The sequence below is a fragment of the Megalops cyprinoides genome, chromosome 6 (assembly GCF_013368585.1).
Source record: "Megalops cyprinoides isolate fMegCyp1 chromosome 6, fMegCyp1.pri, whole genome shotgun sequence".
In the NCBI taxonomy this organism is placed as follows: Eukaryota; Metazoa; Chordata; class Actinopteri; order Elopiformes; family Megalopidae; genus Megalops; species Megalops cyprinoides.
This window is the reverse complement of record NC_050588.1, coordinates 39077501-39082330: the sequence shown is the minus strand read 5'-3', so window position 1 is coordinate 39082330 and position 4830 is coordinate 39077501.

The window sequence follows — 4830 nt, the reverse complement described above, 5'->3', positions numbered from 1 at the left end:
GTGTCGCTCCACCCCTATCCGCCCTTAAAGGGAAGCGCACATACAGTAAGCGCTCAGCGACACGGCAACGCGAAAGCGAACACACTCGCAACTTCCATTATGTTCTTCTGCATACATTCATATTTACATTTTGCCACATAGAAGACGCTTTTATCCAGAGGGATTTACAGACAGAGAACGAAGTATATGTAATAAAGTTGCGTGCGTAACACGTGTAATTATATGTTAACGTGTTAAAAGTGTTAAGTTCCTATCCACATAAATGAGTTAAAGAATAAAATCAAGAAATCCTTTTTTGTTAGGATGCCAAATTTTATATCGATAACAATGAGAAATTAACATAATTAAAGCAACATAATAATTAACTTTTGATTAGTGTGCAAAACATATATTACACTAACTTGCTATGACTACTACCCAGTTTTTCGTTTTAAAAGACGGTGTTTATCAAATGTAGGTTTTTTTTTTTAACATCCAGTCATCAAGAACGATCATTGTCTCGGTGATTCAGCAATTACTGGCTCTGTAAAGCACTCTGTTGGATTGGTAAATGACAATGTTAAACCGAGAGGAACAGGCTGTCAAATGGCACGCACAACATTGCCGCTGAACACGCGTGGAAAACGGCAGCGATTTTCTCAGCGCTGGCGCTGGGGAAGCAACCCGAGCCGAGCATGTCTCGTAAATCTCTCTGAGACGTTACATGTTGAAATGGTTCGTGATTAATCTCGTTCCTCTGTGTGCGGTGTGGCGCCAAAAAGTCTGCGCCACACTGCGGACACACACGGGGGTGAGGACAGCGGGCCAGGGACGCGTCGGGGGAAGACTCTGCAGGTGACAGGGATGCTTAAAAAAAAACATCAGATTGATGTTGTTTACCTGCAGCTGCCATGTAAGAATAATATAATCTTCACAATTTCGGCCTTTGGTTTCACCTTTGAGTTTGAAATAGTTTTCTGGAAAAAAGCATTACGTATTAGAAAATTAAATGAAAGTGTTCAGATGGACATACCAAGCACATAAAGTAAATCATTGCTAATATTTATAAATTTATAAATGATTGACATGTCCAACCAGATACGTTCCCTGGATTTTTGTTTTGTTTTTGTGACTGAACCACCACACAGGTAGGCCGGAGCACTGCAGCATTAGATAAAGCGTTGTGCTCGCAGGGTACGCCGGGGGAACAGAATGTGCCTGTGTTACTGCGTGCTCTGTAAACACAGGGCTCTGGCTCCACAGCTAACTGCCCTGTCATCGCTGCTGCGACCCTCTCATCCCCTCTCATCATCTACACATTGCTCACATTCCAGCCAGCCAGCTACAGCTGTGTGTGTGTGTGTGTGTGTGTGTAACACAGAGAGAACAGGAGAGGGAGGGAAGGCAAGGCTATGAACTTTTGTGTATGTACCACAGACAGTCACTATATGCCATGTTTATAAAAAGGGCATTACAACTTAAATCTGACCCAGAGATTTCTGTGACAACAGAGGCTCAGTCATGAACTTTCCACACACACACGCACACGCACACACACACGCGCACACACACACACACACACACACACACACACCCCCGCACGTACACACACAGTCCGCCCACACCTTGAGCTTTACGTGACATCAGCATGCACAGGAAGTTCCTTATAAGGATGCGGCGGCACAAGGCCAGGCGTGTAGGCTGGGTTGGGGGAGTGACCACAGTCACCCTGGTGCTGCTTCACTGTGGCTGCCCTGGTGAGCGGGTGCCTCACTGCACTGCAGGCTGACAGTGTCCCACTGAGGTGAACTCCCCAGAAATCCCCAGTCTGATATTCCTTACCTACTTAACCTGCTGTACACCCAATAGAATCTAAGAATCTGGCAGACCTGGCTGCGTAGCTGAGTTCTGCAGTACTGCAGGGGAATTTCCGCGCAGGGAAACACACCTCTGACGAGTCTGTCTGCACACGCTCTCTCCCAGCTGATTGCTGCAGGGTGTGGCCCGGTGAAGGATAAGGTTAGAAAACGTCACCAGGTTATTCCAGACCAGCCAGGTGGAGAGGAAACCTCTTTTTTTTTACCACATTCCCGATTCAAAGTTCAAACAGTGCACAAGTGCTGTTTCATCATCGTTTCAGTGGATCCAAGCAGCACTGTGTCAGCATGACAGAACTGTGTGAGTACTGCAGTGGTGTGTCAGTACCCCCATGTTGTGTAAGAGCTGTATTAATGTGTCAGTACTGCAGCTGTGTATCAGTAATGCAGGGGTGTGTTAGTACTGCAGCTGTGTGTCAGTACGGAAGCTGTATGTCAGTACAGAAGCTGTGTGTCAGTACGGAAGCTGTGTGTCAGTACGGAAGCTGTGTGTCAGTACTGCAGCTGTGTGTCAGTACTGCAGCTGTGTGTCAGTACTGCAGCTGTGTGTCAGTATGGAAGCTGTGTGTCAGTACTGCAGCTGTGTGTCAGTACGGAAGCTGTATGTCAGTACAGAAGCTGTGTGTCAGTACAGAAGCTGTGTGTCAGTACTGCAGCTGTGTGTCAGTACTGCAGCTGTGTGTCAGTATGGAAGCTGTGTGTCAGTACTGCAGCTGTGTGTCAGTACTGCAGCTGTATGTCAGTACGGAAGCTGTGTATCAGTACTGCAGCTGTGTGTCAGTACGGAAGCTGTGTGTCAGCACTGCTCCACGACAGGCCACCCATCTGCCTGTCTGTCCATTTGTCCTGCTGTCTGTCATTCATCAAAGATGGAGGAAATCCTGTCAGACTTCAGTGGATGAACATCCATGAGGGGTCAAAGTGGTGCAGTCCCCTGACTTCCTGCCCCCTGGGTCTCAACCACGTTGTTGGTCTCTGTCACATTGTCAGGATGAGAGGGAACGATCTGTGAGGGACAGAGAGTGATCACTGCTGTGAGCCACTTCCCTGACAGACAAGTCCTGCTTTGTTTCTGCCCTGGAAACAGCATGGAGCCAGTCCTCATTGCATCATAAACATCACCAGATTACAGCACTGCAGGCAATAACCAAAGCCTTGCTCAGTGTATTTTTCCACCCCCAACAAAATTAATCACTTCCTCAATTTTTTCTGTAAGCATTGCTTGGAAACTGTGGGTTTGCATAACAAACCACAAGTACTTATGTTTCAGTAAGAGCCATAATTAGGAGAAACTCAGCAGTGCATCACTTTTTAATAATGTTGCGACTGACTTTATGGGGGCTGTTGCTGCCTGCAGCCAGCCTGCAGGAGAGCAGCACGGAGGGGCATAACGTTGGGGGTGGGGGGGGGGGGGGGGTTGTAGGCCGGAGCCCAGAATCACATCTGAAACTGTGAGTTACCAGCAACTGCAGCACATAGAGCTGAATTACATCATCGTGATCCAACTGATACACAAACCATGCAACGATAAGCATGTAATACCTGCGGAGGCCCTTCTGGAAATGAGGCCCAGGGAGCTGTCTGTGCAGGCGAGGACATCACTGAGGCGGGGTGCGAATGACGCAGTTAGGGAAGCCACAATGCTGGTCTGGAACAGTAAAAACAGAATTTCCTAAACACCCCCCCCCCCCCTCTTTTATTGTATTTCTCAATGCAAAGCAATACATCAAAAACCAAAGACCAAACCTTTGTTGCATCTATGGATGGAATGTGCAAACAAAACATTTCCATTTTCCACAACTTCATCTTAAACATGGCCACTCTCAGCAAGCCTGGACCACATTAAGCAGAACATTAGAAAACACGCTAGCAGACAGTGGTCCTGGCCCAGGAGAAAGGAGCTGTAATGCTGGAGACATCGTTAATGCAGGAAAAATCACAGCCACGCTCAGGCCGAATTCAGGCTGGTGTAAACATGCTATCTGCCTTCCAATGGCCGGCCTCTCAGACACTAACATAAATGAATGACGCAAACAGACTTTTGCTCGGAACTTACAGATGACCGAGCGTCACGGGTAAAGGATTGATTCAGTCCTTTTAACACGGCTCTCGCCTGTATGTGGACTGAAGGGTTATATTTGCGCATGTTGTAATGGGGCAAACATGGTGCTCAGCTCAGCAGGACGGGCAGAAATACTGCACAGAACAGCGGAGATTAGCGTGACCGCATGGCTCTGATGGTGTCTGACAGCATGTGTCCTGCCCTCGGTGACGCTGGTGGCCTGGTCCAGGGAACAGTATGTGCTGGGTCTAGGCTCTGTTTGTCTTTCCCGCTGTCAGCGTGGGTTTTCATGGCCCCTGTGCTTACTGCACATCAGAAATCGCATTAACAGCAGGAAACAGCAAACCAACCAGGGTACTGTGCTCTGAGAGACCAGACTCCAAACCATGAGAGACCAGAGCACTGTGCTCTGAGAGACCAGACTCCAAACCATGAGAGACCAGAGCACTGTGCTCTGAGAGACCAGACTCTAAACCATTAGAGGCCAGACTACTCTGATCCAAACCATTAGAGGACAAAACACTCTGATCCAAGCCATTACAGGCCAGAGTACTCTGATCCAAGCCATTAGAGGCCAAAGCACTCTGATCCAAACCATTAGAGGCCAAAGCACTCTGATCCAAGCCATTAGAGGCCAGGACACTGTGCTTTGAGAGTGCACTCTACATAGTGTGGGGCTGTTCAGTGTGGTCACATGTTCCACAGGGGGAGTGCATGACCACAATCACAGTCTCACCGACAGCACCACTCCCCCACGGACAGACAGTTTCAGACTGCCACACCCAGGACAGACGAATCTGTGGATGATGATGTTGCCTGACAAGGGAGCACAGGTCACAGGGGTCATGGAGGCCGGTGCATTCTGACTCAGGGTTCCTGACAGCCTCCTCTTTCACTGGGAGAACAAGCAAG